Genomic DNA, 19,154 nt, shown 5'->3' with positions numbered 1-19,154 from the left:
GGCTTGAAGAAGAAACTGACTAGTCGTATCATGGACAGTAAATGGGGAGGCAAGATTGAGAGCATATCTGTCACTCTGAGCACAGAGCAGGCCTGTTTTTCATGCCATGCTTTGTCAAAAGCACTCTATGCCCGACTTTATGACTACATCCTTGAGTTCAGCTTTGAATAAATATTTGGAATTCACACATTTTAGATTCATCATAAGGTATTCATCAGATCTGTATTCCAGTATTGCTAAAACTTTTAATTCTAAAAAAAGTGTATCTTTATCCATTTTGTGATTTGCTCTATATATATATTATATAACCAGCCACTCCCTTGAATAATTTACGCAGTGCAGAAAATACAGGACATATTGTGCAACAAAATTTATATTAACTGTGTTTTCTCAAAATGTCATTACACTTCATTTCTGTTCTATATAGTCAATAAACAAAGCCATGCAAAAGGACCACGAGGAATTCACAATTGGAGTTTTGGACATTTATGGCTTTAAAATCTGTGAAGATTTCAGTGTGAAAAAAGTGTTAACGAAACAATGAAAATGCATTTTATTTTTTACAAGCAGTCTTCTGTGTTCATCTTATTTGTGTTATTTACAGCAACATGGATTCAAGCAATACTGCATAAACTTGTAAATGAGCAGATTTTCATTGAGCATTTTGGATGAAGTTTGTGCTACCATGCGTGCCAAGGTTGAGGGTGCAGACCAAACTCTAATTCGGAAGTTGCAGTTGCAGATCAGCTCTCACAAACACTTTTCTTATTTGAGTCTTCTTCATACCTTTTGGTAGGAAAGGATTTTTAATTAAAATGCAAAATGGCTATGGAGGTTTAATCCTGCTTTAGACGTCAAACCTTTACTTCCCATCCTCCCTGGCTATCAGACCCAGAGTCTTACTGCACTACAATGGGAACTTTCAGGTACAGATTTGGAGCTAAGCTTTACCTCCATCTCTTCCTGGTTTAAGCCATCACTTTGAAGTGCTGTGATGAAGAGCTTTTGAGATAGCCTCATCCTCGTGGGGCACCAGCACAGACGCACAGGATTACACAGACCCAGAGGAGTCAGTGGAGTGATTGGAGGTCCTGGTTAGCACATTGGGGACCAAGCACTTCCTATTAATTCAGAACCAGTGGCTTAACAAACCACTAAGGGTCAGGAAGAACACACAGAGGGAACCGGCAATAGTATTTGTTCTTCAGAAAACAATTTGTTGAGAACAGATGTTCTTAAATTCTCACTCCAGTTTCTGCTTTTGCTGTTCAATTACAAAAGGGAACTCTACTCAGAGGTGTCTGTGGGGAAAAAAGTGTTACACATTACCAAACTACTCTCATCACCACAGTGCACTTGAGAGTTTCAAAACTCTAGCAGTTGAAATCTTGCTTTACGAATGAGACGTATCATATGCTAGAATAAGGAACCGAAGTATGTATGCACACAAACACTCGAGTTAAGCCCCAACAATAAGATTACTTAACATTCACTCCGCTAAGATGCTAATCGGCCTGCCACTGCAGTACAAGCGTGTCTTTAGTCCAGTATAAGACATTGAACATGCAGTACATAAGGGAAAACACATATGTTAACAGGAGTTATTAAGAAGGGACAAAAATAATTTATACCACAGTAAAATTTGAAAAAAATAAAAATAAGTGCATAGGTCAGCAAGTTGAATATACACACATTGGCCATTACTTAAAAATAATCATGAAGTTGCAGTTTGTATGTACAAAAAGATGATTATAGCCCATATGTTGCTATAAACAATGTGTCGGCATATTAAATAAAAGGCCCACTATAACACTGACATGAGGGAGACATGATTTAGTTTGTATGCCTCTGATAAAACAGAAATGTTAGTGTTAACGGGATTTTCAAACACCAAGTTCACTGCTAACTTCACAAACAGACTAGAAATATCTAGCAAACAGTCCACTGACTGCTAAAAGGCTAGAGATTTCTTCAGCGATGGAAAGCAACAAAACAACATTTCAATTTATTTATGTATTTTATAAATTTGCAAAGATTTCAAACAAACTTTCACGTTGTCATTATGAGGTATTGTTTTAGAAGAATTCTGAGGATGGAGCCACCAGGAAAGAGGAAAAGAGGAAGACCAAGGAGGAGGTTTATGGATGTGGTGAGGGAAGACAGGGAGGTAGTTGGTTTGAAAGAGACAGATGTAGAGGACAGGGGGTATGGAGACTGATGATCCGCTGTCGCGACCCCTAATGGGAGCAGCCGAAAAAAGAAGAAGAATCCATTTTGGAATAAAGCTGCGACAACAAAATGTGGAAAAAGTAAAGCGCTGTGAATACTTTCCGTGTGCACTGTATATAATGACTTTATGAAAAAACTAAGCTAAAGATGTAGCAGAGATTCCTGGTGCCTCTAATGAGTGTATGTGACTACTATGATGATTATCAAAACAAGAAAATGGTAGTGTATGCTACTAGCATATTTAGTCTTTGATAATCTGCCAACAAAGCTAGCACAAAGCCTAGCATGTCGCATGTAAATCAAAGCTCAATATAATTTTCAATAAAAGCAAAGTGTACAAATTGTACATTGAGCTGTAGACTGCAGTTTCTAATTAGAATGGGAAAAAGAAAATAAACTTGACAGAGTAAACCCACAAGCACAAACTATAGCAGTTAAAACACACCTACAACAGATAAACACAAACTGGTTTAAACAGTACTCTTACAAGATGGCCCAACAAGATATCCTAGAAAACCTACTTCACTTCATACAAGCCTACCAGTGAAACACCCTTCTCAGAGCCACGTCTGTGTTGTGAATGAGTCACCATTCAATTAACGCAATGCATGATATATTAGTGTATGATAGAGTATGATCAAATTAATGTTGGACCTGGTGACCATTTCCTCTGCATCACCGCCTGCTTTCTGGTTTTCACTGATAAAGAGAGAACAACCAACAACTCCAGTTAATCAATGAGCCCAATTACAGATGTTTTTGGCTGTGCAGCAACCCTGCAAAGACTGAAAAACTTGTATTAATTAGGTAAAAAGCAGCTCTTGACCAGATAGATTGGTGGTACAAAAATAGAACTGTGTAAATTAGTTTTGAAAAGGAACCTTGGGTCTTGTGTAAATATTTAAATCATTTTTATAAAAAAAAATTAAAATAAATAAAAAACATCTAAATACATGTCTCAAGGATAATTAAAAAAACTTCAGTATGTAAATATAAATCTAATTCTACAAAATTAAGTCAAACAGAGCTTCTTTGTGCTCATTTCCAAGAATTCTATCGCAAATTTAGAAAAATGTATAATGTAAAAATGTAAAAATAATAATTAAAAAAAGCTGCAGCAGAACACAATCGTTATTAATATTGACCTTGGTGGCCAGGCTTCAACTTGTACAGAACACTTTATCTCTTCCTCCAAGCTCGTGACGTGAGGACTAGGAATAAATCTTTTAGTGCCTGGCACATAGTAGTGTTGGGACGGATGGCAGTTTTGACAGGCGTGAACAGAGGGAAATGGGCTGAACCCACACATCCAAGATCAGCGGACTTAATAAGGCTTCTGTCCATCAAAATCAAGAATCTGTTCACCCAATTATAATCCATTCTCTGTTTTCCTCTTACTCCAGTCAATGTGATGATTTCTTTGATGTCCACCAGCACTGTGCTGTGCAGTCATGAAGATAACCGAATGCAAATAACATTGGAAGAATATGACACCTCAAATGAGAGCCTTTGTAATAACTCCATATTGCCCAGGTCAAGGGGGAAAATCTTATTTATATAAATAATCTTTATTTTTATTATTTTTTTTTTTCCCTTCTTCTTCTTTTTGCTGCTCCTGTCAGGGGTCGCCACAGCAGATCATCCGTTTCCATACTACTCTGTCATCTACATTTACAACTACAGCATTCGGCAGACACCCTTATCCAGAGTGACTTGCAACTGAGTAGGGGAGGGTAAAAAGCCTTGCTCAAGAGCCCAGCAGTTGCAGCTTGGCGGTGTTGGGTTTGGAACTTGTGACCTTTCGACCCAAATTCCAATGCCTTAACCACTGAGCTACCACCTCCCTCCACACTATGTGCCAGCCACCTCACATTTACCTCTTTCAAACCAACTACCTGCATGTTTTCCCTCAACAAATCCATAAACCTCCCTCTTTGGCTTTCCTTTTTTCCTCCTGCCTAAAAACTCTATACTCAGCATTCTCCTACCGATATACCCCATGTCCCTCATCTGCACATCTGCTCATTTTACCCTCCGTCACCATGTGTGTGTTATGTGTTTTGTGTGTGTGTGTATATATATATATATATATATATATATATATATATATATATATATATATATATATATATATATATATATATATATATATATATATATATATATATACACACACACACCATAAGCTGTCAAAGCAAATAGAGGCACAAGTGAGCAGATGAGGAGCAGTGGAGAAAGAGAGTGTGAAGTAGGGATGACTGTGCTGTTCAATCATCTGTGGGCACCAAGGTCAAATCCATGCATGCATCTGGCCAGCCATCTGCTCCCAGCAAGCACTGGAGAGACCCTGCCACCTGCATCAGCGCTCTAGCCAATCACCATGTCTGGTGGTGGTGCTGGTGCATATGCATACGTCTGTTTGTGCTTGTGGTCCCTAGGGATTGGAGGTCCACATTTGAAGGCTAAATCCATGGGGAAATGCAGCAGGTAGGCTGTAATATCTAATGTACTCAAACACTCACTTCCTCTTTCTTATATTCATCTTCAATTCTCTTTCACAGCATAACCCAGGTTTTATTATTCTGTTTTATACTTCCTTGTTCTCTGTCTGAAAACACTCATGGTGGAGAGAACAGACATAGAAATGGGCAACTATACTAAACATGTATTGCTTCTACAGCAGTTTGGTAAATTGCAAATAGTGTCTGAGAAGACACCCTGGGAAGCAATTTTGCATTAAGATTATTTTCCAAATATGGAGAGTATTGTTATGAATTTAGAATTTAAGAGATTAATAAGTGAAATTAACAAAAAAAAAATTTTTTTAAAAAGCACAAAATATATTAGTGCTACACTCAGAATGACAACATGGCATGTGTTAGGCCACAACGTTTTGAACACTTACATTGAGATGTAGTGAATGTGAAGGCCATAGCAAATGATTTACATCATTTTCAAACTCATCAAACCTTTCCACAAGCCCCTCGATAAAAACATCTCTCTCCTGAACACACTTACAATATACCACTACACAGGGTTCCAGGCATCATCAATGTGGAGAAGACCCCTCCCATCAGAATATAAATGTTTCCTTATAGGATAAAAGTGATCAGTCGGAAAACTGATGTGCAGTGAGCCGACAGGTGGAGCCAACCCATGACCTTTACAGCATAATAAAATTGGTGACTATAAAAAAAAAAAAAAAAAAAAACAACTTTTTGAAGTGTCATTAAAATGTGCATCGTTCCTGTTCATTATTACGCTATATAATAGTCATGTCAAATGAGCATCAAGTAAACAGCACCATTAAATGTTAAATATATGCTTTGAAAGTACAGAAAAGGTTTGCTCTGCCAATAATAAATGTTTTTTTTTTTTTACACACACACTATTTGTTTATATCAACTCTACAATCAACCACAGTGACTGATTTCTCAAGGACCACTGCTGCTCCTAATAAGACCACTAAGCCTTGAAGCAACTGTAGTTTATATTTTAGAAAGGCTTTAGTAAATTAAATTCCCTCGTTCTATCATGAGTGTAACTGCTTGCCTTATTTTCATCACAAGGACAAACTTGTTTGTATTTGGGTGTTGTGCAAGATCAACTTCAATGGCTATTTCATGGCAAATACAGAATACGGGTTTTTACTTTTTCTTTAAATTTTGGACACACTTCTGAAAGAAACATGTGTATTTATAAGAAAACTGTGGTGTGGTGTGATATGTAAAATAAAGATTAAAGCAGGATCACTACCTGTACGCTGAAGGACCCACAGACCAAAATGGTGCTTTCCCAAGAATTTCGCTATTTTCATAGTTTTTTCCTCACTGGTTCTTTGGAAATGCTCAGAAATACCAAACAAACAACTTCATGACATGCGCACACTAGCTTGCTATTTGTCTACAAACCAAAACATGTCTGCAGTAGCTGAGATAATAGATGTGATTAGGATTGCTTGGAAGCAAACACATCAATATTTTTTCCCATACAATCGTTGGTGAGATTGCACTTATTAAATACAGTCTCTACAACTCATCATTAATAATTATGTATTAAATTGATCGGATTAACAAACAAAAATTGAAAAACGAGATTACACTATAAAATATGCCTAAAATCACAGCATTAACCCCCCACACTCCTGCACACCTTCCTCAAACAACTAAGGATTTAATTTATCCTCAAACACCAAGTTCTTTTACAGGATTTTGGTTTTCATTTGCACCTGTTCATCTCAACAAGGCAATAAAAATACAAAAAAAAGCCTTTCCACAAAACAAACAACACCGTGAGGTGACCAACTAGCCCAAGATAATGCAGCTGGCCACGACTTCAATTTTCTGCCAAATCAAAACACATTTCCTTTAAAGAATGCAATTGTGTTCCACCAAGGAAATATCAACAAAAGATTCAAGAAGACAAGAAAAAAAATAAAGTGGGTTATTTCGGGTCTGACATTTCAGCAAGTTGTTTCCCCTTGGTTCCTACCTCAGTGCTCATCCAATGATACTTCAGGGTGTCAGACGCATGACGGAGAGGATAAGGAATGTTCTGGATAAAAAGCTGGATCTCTCCAGGAAGTCGTGATATCCCTCTAAGAGGACACACACACACACACACACACACACACACACACACACACACACACACACACACACACACACACACACACACACACACACAAGCGTTTCCACACATTAATGAACAGGAAGAATAGCAGCCATAATTTACAATGCACCATTATATTTTTTATATGTAATCGTATAAAAATCAGATGCATCCAAAAAATATTTTTTTCCCCCGATTTTTCAAGGGCCACCGTTCATTTACTGCACTAGCACTCACTGCCAAATCACACAAAGTAAAAGTTATTTATTAAGAAAGTGCCGTCTTTGTGCATGATAAAAAGGAAGCACTGTTCACTTAACATTCATTATGGATAGAATTTTAACCAAATCTCTACAAATCCAATTCCGAGGCTTTCCAAATCTGTGTGGAGTGCAATCTGTTCCTTCAATCTGCTGCGAGTTAACGCTCCTCTCAGCCAGTTTTCCTTACTTGTGCAGACCTGCAGCACTAGGAAGCGCTTCTCCACTACCTCATCTTTCTATCGTGTCTGAGCCAGTGTCTGTACGTAGCTCCTTGTAATAGCCTCTGCATCCAAGTTCTCTGGCTTAATCAGCAGTGTCTGTCTCCTAACAAAGAACAAAGTGCATTAAACGTGCTTACGACAGACCCATTTCATATCTCTGGAGAATAATGGAGACAATGCACGTAAAACTTTGATCTAATTATATTCGTGTTTAATATTGTACGATAAGGTTCGACGTACAAAGCCCCCCTGAGGGCAGGCTAAATTGGTTGTGCTCTTGGAGAGGGGTCTCTTAATTCGAGGAATTAAGAATCTATGAATTATAGACCAGTAGGAAAGGTTTAATGCTTTGTATATGTCTGTCTACATGTATGTGTGACTAAAGTCATTTTGAGCTGCCTTTAAAAAAAAAAAAAAAACAAATGTTAAAAGAAAGGAAGAAGCAAGAAAAAAGCTTTTACTTGTCACATTACATGACAGTGATTTTTTTCTTTGCATACCCCAGTTTGTTTGGAAGCTGGGGTTAGAGTAAGGGTCAGCTATGATACAGAAGCCCTGGAGCCCAGAGGGTTAGGACCCAACTGTGGCAGCTTGCTGGGGCTTGAATTGCCAACCTTCTGATCAGACCAGTTCCACAATATTAGCAAACGTTCAGTTTCCACTTCCGATTCATGAGAACAGCAAGCATTCATGCTAAGACGCTCATCCAAAATGCACAGAGCTGTCAGTGCGCTGCAGTGTTTCCATTTACCTCCTTGTTGCCCATTTATAGGAGAAAACCTAAAAACATACCAATTCACTTCAAGGCCTCAAGCTCACCCATACATTTTGTGGACAACTACAAAGCGGCCAGTTCGAAATCAACCCACAGCCTGAGTGCCGTGTCTGGCTCAGTCTGGCTTTTAAAGCTAAAATGAAACTATCAGCAAGCACCTGGACTCAATCCAATTCCAGTGCAGCGCTCCTTTTTCTTTGTTGCTGAGCTGCAGCAGGCGTCCTGTGGCCAGGTTCTAGTAGGTGGGTGTTTGAGCAGCATTTCTCTGAAGCTTTTAACACAGAGAAACTAAAGCTCAGGAGGCAACTGGTTATCTCCTGCTCCCTAGAGTTTCACTAAAAGGAAAATGGTTGACTATTTCTCTATAGCATAGTACATGATCCTCTATCTTTTCAGTTTATCTTTTGTTGTTGCAGCCCCCCCTCAATAAATGCTTCTTACATTACTGTAGCTAAGAATAGCCAAGAGCAGAGAAATATAACTTAAACGAAATGGTGTAGATTTGCCGTTCATGTGATAAGTTTTGGGCAGGCAGCCAGTGTATTATTGTGTTTTATGCTTCGCTGAACTGGTTCCAGGAGGTTGCTTCATTTTTCTTCAGGTACTTCCTACTAAGAAAATGATACTATCTGTTTTGAACTCAACACACCAAGTTAGTTAGAAAAATACTACCCCGCTGTCTTAATGACATCCTAATTTTCCAGCCGTCAAATTGCTCTAACTGTGGTACTGCTGTACTCTTCAATTCAACTTTATTTCTACAACACACATTGTCACACCAAAGCTTTATAGAAATCCAGATGTAGATTTACACCCCTAATGAGGAAACCAGAGGCGACAGATGAAACAAGGAAGAAACCTTGAAGAAAAAGAAAAAAAAAAAAAAAGTTAATGGTTTTTTTGGGTGACAGCCGAGTGACAGAACGGGAGAAATTGAGAAAGATGCATTCAGTATGTTTTAGAACTTTCCAAAGAAAAATGTTGTCTATTTTTCGGCTGACTTTAATGACCTTTAACCCACAGCAGGTGCACATTTTACAGTCCGGGTTTTACAATCAGGTCTGTCAGAAATCATTTCTGTAATCACTCTTTAAAAATGCTCTCTTTATTTCAAGGACTGTTCCGTCTCATTTTGCATCTATGTGCAGAAAAACAACTACAATGAAAAGATCTTTCAATAGGGCATCAATTATCATTAAAATACAGGTTTAAAGATGAAAAATGAAATAAAATCTGAGAGAAAGAGAGAGCGGCTACAACATAGCTGCTCATCTAGGCTTCACCATAGCACTTTAACAATGTGTGTCTCAATGTGGCTCACCGTGAGCATGACTGCCTTAACAGATTCCTGGAATAACATCCTGCATATGTAGGGCCTCCTTTGTTAGCCACGGTGTAGATTTCGAGAATAAATATATCTTTCGCCAGCACTTCGACATGACGCCTGAAGAAAACCTTAACTCAATGCGTATTTCTCCTTGGCTCAGAGTCAATAAAGGCACATAAAATTGACCTAGAGCATGGAAAGCTGACAGGAGCATGGCACGTCCAAACAGAAGAATTTGCCCTATCGCCAGCTGCTTTTTCCCAATGAGCAGCTCTACTCTGATTAAATCGGACCCAGGAGGCAGGAAGACTTAGCAGCTCGTCATCTGGAATAAAGCTCTGAGCTTTAGGAAGGCCACGTAATGCTCGCCCAGATACCATTATATAGCTCTTTCTATGCATATAGGACAAGAGCACACAGGCACTATATTAGCAGTGCCTTAAACTTGCATTTCAACAGTCAAGTTTATTGCAATCATCGTCCCAATGATGTGTTATTGAGAATAAATCCATTGTTTGCAAAAGGTGACAAAATAAGCATTAAAAAAACCCTTATGATCTGATTAAATTAGAAATTATTTTATAAGAACTATTACTACTATTAAAAATGAGTACTATGCTATAATTAGGTGTACTTTAAATCTAACTATAAATTATATTCTGTGCCAAAAGAACAGCATGACTGTAGTGAACAAATAACCAAGTTATACAGACCAAACCTTGGCAACAAACAATCAAAACAACCGAGTAGGGTAAAAGAATTGACTTCTTTAAACACAACACTTCAGTACAGCACCAAAGGAAGACTGCCCTTGCCCTTCAGCTGCCTATTTAAAAAAAAGATGCACAACACCATGTCCTGTTTTGGGCTACAGCAAAGCTTGCTGAAGATGTCGGGTTGAGAGCAGAAAGACAGTAGACATGTTGTGAATGCGCCGCTTTTTTCTCCTTTCACCAGTGCATTCTTTTCTCCCCCTGCTCTTAAAGGGGGCAAATGATCTGACCTGAGCCATCTCCGATCCCTGCCCCCACCACCCCCAGTGACAAAAATCAATCTCTTTACCATTCAGGCCATGCCGTTGCCCATGCTTAACTGCTGACCCTGTGACCTTATGGGATTGTGTTGGGAGGAAGACTTGGATTTGGGTCAGCCCCTTCAGTCTGGTGGGCGTCAGGCTGTCCAAAACAGTAATAGAGACGACTTGGGGTCGGTTGGTTGTTTAAGAGAGGGTTTGGGGGTGACAAGAAATAACTACCGGGTGGGTTCTTGTCCAGTTGGCACCTTGACACGGAAACACATTTTTAGCCAGCTGGCTTTCACTTTCTTTACTTCCCCGAGTGATGCAAACCACAATGGAAATGGCTGCAATTCAAACATGTCCTTCCCACCTCTTGTAGCAGCATCCTCTGCAAATTCAAGGCCATGATCTTCTCATAGAGGACCAGCAGGATGTGATTAACATGGAATAATAGCTCAGGAACAAGATTGTTAACCAACCATAATATCAAGTGCACCGCCGAGAAAGAGACATACAATTTGCCTTTTGTGTTTCATTTCCCCATTTGCTGACAGTCTGCGATATGCGAGATTTATGGAGGAGATCAGAGTGCTAGTTTAACCGATGAAGCGTTCAGTATCACAATAAGCCACTGCTATGAACGCAGAGAAAAAGATAGAGAGAACGATGTGATTAGCTCTTTTACTCCCTCTCCAGGGTGTTATCATGCTAATTTAGGGGAGAGAGAGGGAAAAGAAAGGAAGAATAAATAAATAAATAAATAAATAAATAAATAAATAAATAAATAAATAAATAAAAACACACCGTTTGTCTGAACTGAAAATAGGACAGATGCCCACAGAGCACAAAGGCTCGGTTAACCAAACATTTTTAGCTTATTTTGTAAAAGAGCAAATTGAAACACATATGGTGGCCGACAGTTAATTGGCAGTTGCTTTGAGCACAAAGGAAATGTAAAAGATATGCATTGCTGAGGATTTTGTTGACTTCAAGGCTAATTCCACTATAATGGTTGTTGATCTCTGTGTGCTTTTCTGTACAAAAAAAACTCTTTGCTTGTCATACTGTCCATTCAAAACAGCAATCCTTGAGCCTGAATACAAATTCCAGCTGAGACATGCTGTGACTTACAAAGAAATATATCTCAGGAAGACACTTGGCAGTCAACAATCTTATCGACTCCCACTCCTTCCAGCCACAACTTTCCCTACTAGCCACCATTTATAAAATCATTTGTGTGCTTACACTAGGCTAAGACTAAGCACACACACACACACACACACACACACACACACACACACAAAATATATATATTCTAGCTGACTCACCAAGCAGATGGAGCTAGTACAAGATCCATCTCAGGACATATATAAAGATGATGAAGGCCAAAGATATTTCTAGAAGGGGGAACTGACATGATTGTGGTACCCCATAATACTGGCATCCACTGCCCTTGCTATTTCGGTACACCTTCGACTTGAGCATGAAGAAAAAGAAAGCAAAGAAGACTAAGCCATGGCTGGCTGTATTTGAGTCAAACTGTTAGCGCTAATGGAATTGTGTGTGGTTGCGATCTGTCTACGGCAAGCTTTTTGTACGTCAGCGCGAAGCAGAGATCGGTCCCCTGGGACAAGCGGCTTTCCAGGATAGGGATAATGTGAGAAAGTAATAAAGAAAAATCAAATCAAGTTAGACCAGGGGTGCATACTATGTGCGTGTGCATGTGTGTGTATGCGAGGGCATGTGTGTGTTTTAGGTTCAGCGAATGGTTTAAACGGATACAGACACAAGGCATGAAAAACATTTAGTTGCACAACCGCACACATCTGCAAGCGTATGTGCTCACACGCACACATTCACACTGAACTGAGTCATTATATGATTAACAGGACACACACTTGAGGAATGAAAAAGACATACAAGAGGGGGAACTGAGGGGCCCTAGTGGTGTTTGGCTCTGTTCCAAGGGGAGATATGATACTCACTCCACCAACCCCCACACTGGCCCCTTCTCCATAGCATTAGCTCTAAAAATAGACCTTGTGCTAATAGTCTTCAGCATTCACAGAAACTCAAAGAAAGCAGAGCCTTAAATCTTAAATCCGACAAAGTCCAAAAATCAAAACTCTAATACCACTCATCATGGAGACCCTCCCACCCATCAAAATCCAACATTAGACTGAGAGACGTGAGATCACAGCCTTGCTGTTACCCCGCTGCTCCTCTGAGGACACATGGACCGCCTCTCGCTAAGATTCTCTCCCTGAAGGTCAAATGAGACTTCTATTTTGGGAGGTCTGGGGAAATTAGTGGGATTTACATAATGTGCGTATGGTCACACTAGATTTACTGTGAACAGTTAGCACGCCTCCACGAAAGGCCACGTTCACAAATAAAACCAAAATGAAAATCTTCGATGCTCACATCAAAGCCCTTCTGTGTTGCTGATGAAACCCTTCCATCCTGAATGAATGGGCTCTGATGATGCAGCTCTGCTGGATGGAAGTGCAGATTTAAGTGCAATAAATAAATAAATAAATAAAACTTGTCTTATCTTGAGGCTTTTAATTTCCTGCTCCGTTTCACTTTTTACAACCATAAAAAGGCTCATTTTTAAAACATGCAGCGAGGCGGCCAACTGTTACTCACATAGTACTGCAGATATTTTAAATGCCATGTTGAGCACTGTGCCAAAGAATCGTTAAATTCCCAAATTCTAAATATAAAATTCGAATCTTAAAAAAAATAAAAAATGCTGGAAGTTAGTAATAAAAAGGGTAAATAGACTTTAGCAACGGTTGGTGTGATGGGTGGGGGTGGGGGGTGATTTGGGCTCTCACAGAATCTTCATTTTCACCCTGTGTTTCTCTGCAGCAGTTTTGTTTTGGGTTTTTTGGACAGTTCTGGGAAAAGCATTTACTTTCCAAAGGCAACACAGAGCCTGATTTAAAATAAAATAATAAAAAAAATAATAAATAAAGTAATAATAAAACTAATTATTAATAATAATAATAAAAAAGGATAAAAAAAGATAACCGAGTGCTTTTGCTTGCAAAAGAGGGCTAAAAGAAGATTTTTAAAACATTCGAAATATCGAAGTTTAAAAAATATATATATTTATGTGAAAAAGCAAAATAATGGCTGACCATTTTTCCCACTTTATAATACAACTTTTAGTTCAGTCTAGATCTCAAATTAACAAGTTGAATAAAGCTTCACGATAGCGGTGATGCAAGCATCTGATCAATGTGGGGGTGGAAAGAGCTGTTCCACTTTAAAGTGTTTAAGAGATCATTCAGAGAAAAAAATCCGAGCACCTTTAAACCTCTTTGGGGGAGAGAGATCAAAAACATGTATGCAGGCTCTTTAACAAATATGGGTGCAAAATCATACTCCTGCGGTTCCGTTTCAGATTCAGAGATGGGGGTAATTAAAAAGGGCTTCGGTATGTGTTAGTAGAGGGTGAAGTTCTCTCTCACCCATTGCTATGGGATTTAGCCCGTAATGCTGGCATACCAATGGGGAAAGGTACAAAAGGCTACTTGTGTGGTGGAAGCAGGGAGCTGGGGATGCAGCTGAATGTCCAAGTGCAATGAAATGGAGTTAGTCATCACTCTGTAATCTGGTGCGAAGAGGAGCCAGGGGCAAAAAAAAACAAAGCCGTGTCTGCATGATTTAGCCAGCCTGCTGGTTCTAACTCGGTTTGATTTCACTCTCGCAACTCAGTTATCCAAGCATTGTTTTCCAAGATGGCAGTTGGGCAAGAAGCTTGCTCTTGCTGTCATACCAATCACACACAAACAACCAAATGAAATACTACTTTTAAATTTGACCCAAAAAAACGAACAAACAAAAAAAAAACAACAATATGCACTATTTCTGCTTAAATTAGACTTTTGGCACTCAGAGAAGCTGCTTTCTCACATGGATTTCAACAATGGTTTTCCTCCTCCAAATTCACACCTAAACACAAACCACATAGGAAAATAAAACTACAGGACGATGGGAGGCATTTTGTTTAACAAGAGCTGCATCTCTGTCTGCTTATCTGTAAAATTTGTTCATTTGATGCCATTTCTAGTGTATATTAGGTGGAGCGGCTCAACCCAGCAGGCATTGAGGCAATTCGTCGTCCCTCTAATTCTGTGGTCATTGTGAAATTGCCAGAAGCACCAAACCAACATGTTTGACAAAAGGGGTTAAAGTTTCTGATAAATGACTTAAAAAGCCCACTGGAAGCCAGCCAGTCTGTCCAAGAGCAGCATAGAAATGAGCACTTGAGGTCTGTAACTTGTCCAATGTGAAGTCCGTGACACGCTCTTGCTCTCCTTAACTTTGCCTAAAACTTCCATTGCGTTTTCTCCCTTTAGTTATAATTATCATGTTTTCCCCCCTACAGCAAAATTTGTGTTACATATGATCTCATGAATGTAAATAACCGATATTTTACCGATTTACTCAACAACAGTTTTAGATTAAATACTATTTTTTTTTCCTTTGTTTTAATCCTAAATAATAATAAAAAAACATTACATTTTTACATCCTACATAAATCATAACTTACAAAACCACAAGTTTGAAACTTGTTAAATGAAAGCATGTATGACTACATCCCAGGCAAGAGTAGAAGTGCTCAGTGTTCCCTATGCAGCTTGCAATACCTGAAGTAGCAGTATGATTGTTTTTCCCACCCGAGAGAGGAAGCCATCCTCGAAGGCCAAGGCTAGCTGGTTGTGCCGTATTTGCGCTGGCTCTGCTGCCCCCGTGTCACACTCAAGTTATGGATGATGTGGAGGCCCCACATCTGACAGGTAATAATTCACTCCCCAGGGGGACAAGGCCCAATACTGGACACGGGCAGCCATGCAGGGAAATGCGGCACTTGCCTAATAAAAAGAATTGAAAGAAGAAAAAAAGGCTCCTGCTGCCTTTTAATTTCTCCCCCCAGGTGTATCTGCCAGCTATTGGCTGCACTGTCACCACAACAATCAGTGTGAAATATGAGGGAAACGGCACAAAGTGCTACAAATATTAAGAAGTGTTGTGTGTTGCGACAAACCTGCTCTGTTCAGAATGTTGGTCATAAAGTCTTATAATGGGGCAAACAAGGTTCAAATGTAAAATATGTCCATCTGTATCCTGATGAAAAGGACAAAAAAGGAGAAAAGAATTGAGAAGAAAAAAATATACTGAATGGTAGATGGCTTAGATCAGTGCTCATAGCACCAAGCCTATTTCAGCAGTCATTACCCAAAGAGCCATTAGGAAGGCACAGTCATCCGCAACACACCGCCAGCGTAACATCATTTAGGGCAAAACTACAGCAGCGGAAATTGGAAGTAAAATTACACCCCGGGCTATATGCATCATTACCCACACAAGCTAAGGGTCTGGTGATGTGGAGCTCGGGAAAGGAGGAAGCAAGTTTACAGTTTAAGAGAACAGGACCGCTCACTGTTCGTAAAACCTGACCATAACAAACCTTGTTTTTTTTTTTTTTTGGACTGGTGCGAATTAATGATGCTGGAAATAGATATATAAATGATACGATGTTCAATTTCCCACTGTTTTCTGATTGAAGAGCTTTTATTTCTTTCAGAATGTAGCAATAGTACTATGACATTTCTGAAAAACTTGACATGCCAAGCTTTTAACCAATAATCTAACCTAGGTGCCTAATGTGCAGATGTATTAGTATTAAAACATTTATTTATTATTCTGGTATCTCCATGGACAAATGTTACATTTTGTGCACAGAAATTTTTTATGAAATTATGTGAGAACAGAGCTCAAAAGCATGAACAGATTTCTACCAATAATACTGCTCATGCAGTACAGTACTGTAATAAGCTTATAGAGGTCAGGAAATGGACATGATGAAATAGCAGGACTTCCCTGGTGTATCATCAAACTCCTGCAACTGATCCAGAATGCAGCTGCACGACTTGTTTTCAATCTTTCAGAGTTATTTACAGCTCTACGTCACCCCGCTGCTACATTCCCTCCCATCTGTGACTTCCTGTATCTTTCCACATCAAGTTCAAAACATGAATGCATGCCTACAAAAAGCACAAATGGACCCCTACCTACATGGAGGCACTTATCCTGCTTTGCAACAGTTACATTCCAGATCCTAGCTGATGTGACACAGAATCTGTCAAGAGATACATCACGGCTGTTCTTTGTCCTAGCACCAACGTGAAAGAACTTCCCCTGTTTGAGTCATTGACTATTTTTTAGTCATACTAACTCCTTTCTAACAAAGATGTACCTTAATTTGTTTCTTAGTACCTATCTGAGGGCTTCAGTTAGTTGCTCTTAAGAACTTGTTAGTCTCAATGGAAGAAAGGAAAATAAAAGTACGAAAGCAAATGAGACTTGAACTCTTGTTTGTCTAATCTTCCATTTTCATTTTCCCATGACACTTTTCACGACACATTTTCCAGCGACATCAGCGGCTGATTTATACTTCTATAAGCATTGAGTGTTGATGTTTGCATAGGTGCCTGTCCAAATGACCAGCTGATTTATCTTTGCCAAGTTTCTGTGCAGGAACATAAAACAGCCCCTTCGTTTATTTACAAAAGAAGCCAATCTGTTTTCTTATCTGATTGATCACATGATAAAGCACTCCAACATTTTGATTTGACTGCCTTGTTTAATGTAAAGGGGGTGTTCATTCTAGCAATCTAAATATGATAATCAAATACATAGTACAAGACACAATACATACTGAAGACGTTATGAAAATGCTTTATTCTGGCGTTTGTCAGTGTGTGACACATGTAGAAGTAGGGAAATCGTTTATTATAAAATAAAAATAATAAACGCCCCTGATTTTACTATGGTCCACTCGGCTTATTCTGTGCATCAGAAAAAAAAAAAAAACGGTGTTTTTCTTCCTAATTTTTTTTTTTTCCTCTCTTTTTTAAAGAGCACTTATATGGCAATTATGGCTGAAGCAGTTTTTAAAAACTATTCTCAGACTTGAAAAAAAGGGAAGGAAAAAAAAAAAAACGTTCAAAAATTATTAAAAAGGGTTTTTTTGCGTATTCACTAAAAGAAGGACATAATGTGACCTGATAATTATTTTGATTAGTCTATTGCTCTAAAAAAAATAAAATTTAAAAAATTTAAAATAAAAAAAAAAAATTTTAATCAAGAAAACAAGGAAAGGGGCGAGCGCGCGAGCGCTTTCCTGATTATTCACAACTGATCAACATCAACTACTAATCACAACAAGCAATTATGACGCGTCATAAGCAATTATTTCTGCATACCAAATATACCAAACTGCGTGACAGACCTGACCGGGATGCGCAACACCCCTAAAGCCTGACCCCAAACTCCCCACTAGATTTTTTTTTAATTACAGAAACTCCATGCAGCACCTTTCTATCTCCTCTATTCATGTGCCATTCGATTGGAACACAGAGACGCTTTGCTGAATGACAGACAGCATGCTCAAAATGCGCTCTGATCCCCTTCTCCATCCACACAGCAGTGCCAGCTGGCATCCTGTCCCCTCACCAATGCAACTTCATCACCTCCGTTTCCTTCTTAAATAAAATAAAATAAATATTCCTCTAAAATCACACGTCTGTTTCCCATCAAGACAAACGCCGAGATTTTTTCCCCTTTTTTCTTTATCGAACCGCCTTAACAAAACACTGCACCACGATTGAGCTGCAAACAATAGACGCGTGCACAAATCACGGCGCAAAAAAAGCAACAAAAGGTGTGAGTTTATATCGATTAAATCGCGTGCTCGTGGAAGGAAAATAACAAAAAACACGCTCAAGCAATCTCCCATCTAACAGCATGCTGCGATCATAAACAGGCAGACTGGTGGAGGTCTGTGCAGGACTTTAAATTGCAGTGGTGAGCGCAAGACGGGCTTTGTGTCGCGCCGCACACTGCAAAACAGCCCGAGCTCAATGAAATCGCTTCAATCCCAATGCAGAAAACACTTCTCTATGTAGAAACGCACCGGACACGCACGTCAGTGACTCTCCAATTCACGAGCTCCTAATGGAAAAGAAAGAAAAACTTCCGACAGAGGAATAAAATCAGGCCATTTACCTTCGTCTTTTTTTCCCCCCTCAAAGCTGACTCCGTGCAGAAGAACAGAAGCCTGTCCGCAAAATGTGGTAAAAGAAACCGCAAAAATATGCGATTTGCTTGAGTTTTCCCCACGAGGTCTATATCTATTATTTAATTTTTCTTCAGTTTAAACACACAACGTTATAAGTGTATACACACGCCTACAGAGCCAAGGCACACTGCGCTGGAGCGACTCGATACTGTGGGCGTGTTTTTGCCCAAAGCCACGCCCATATGTATTGATTTACAAGGCGGCCGTCCAATAGAAACGCTTGAAAGTCTTTCATCTAAATTCTCGTTTAAAGTTTCCCCTCAGGGCTTCAGAAGCGGATTAGGGTTCATATGAAACGTATTTACAGAAATAGTAAAAAGAAAAAAAAAGATATAATAATAATAATAATAAAGCCCACAAATGTAGCATTTTCACATAGAGTTTAGTACAATTAGAGTTTTATAGTTGTTCTGTGTGAAAGGAAGAAAGATGTAGATTAAAAGGATAATGCAAGACTGACTGAGGGTAATGATAGACATAGAAATATAAAATATTAACATATACATAAATGTTAAAGCTTTTTTAATTAAATCGTGTTTTGATCAAATGTCTGTG

The 19,154-nt window shown here is 39.0% G+C and overlaps 1 protein-coding gene across 5 annotated transcripts in view; it reads right to left on the bottom strand.

Annotated features, from left to right (window-relative positions):
• The window catches only part of sema6e (sema domain, transmembrane domain (TM), and cytoplasmic domain, (semaphorin) 6E), a 124,012-nt gene extending 105,262 nt beyond the window's left edge, over positions 1-18,750 (bottom strand). For 4 of the 5 annotated variants that reach the window (XM_046846362.1, XM_046846367.1, XM_046846368.1 and 1 more), the window contains exons 1-2: positions 18,527-18,750; positions 6,721-6,826 (exon numbers count right to left, since the gene is read on the bottom strand). The gene's annotated coding sequence lies outside the window, so the exon portion shown is untranslated. The remainder of the gene's footprint in view (positions 1-6,720; positions 6,827-18,526) is intronic. The other variant, XM_046846363.1, reaches the window with a different exon arrangement.
• Positions 18,751-19,154: the final 404 nt, after the last annotated feature.

Source organism: Silurus meridionalis, chromosome 4 (assembly GCF_014805685.1).
Source record: "Silurus meridionalis isolate SWU-2019-XX chromosome 4, ASM1480568v1, whole genome shotgun sequence".
Classification (NCBI taxonomy): Eukaryota; Metazoa; Chordata; class Actinopteri; order Siluriformes; family Siluridae; genus Silurus; species Silurus meridionalis.
Note: the sequence above shows the minus strand (reverse complement) of the source record. Positions and strands in the feature narration are given on the sequence as shown.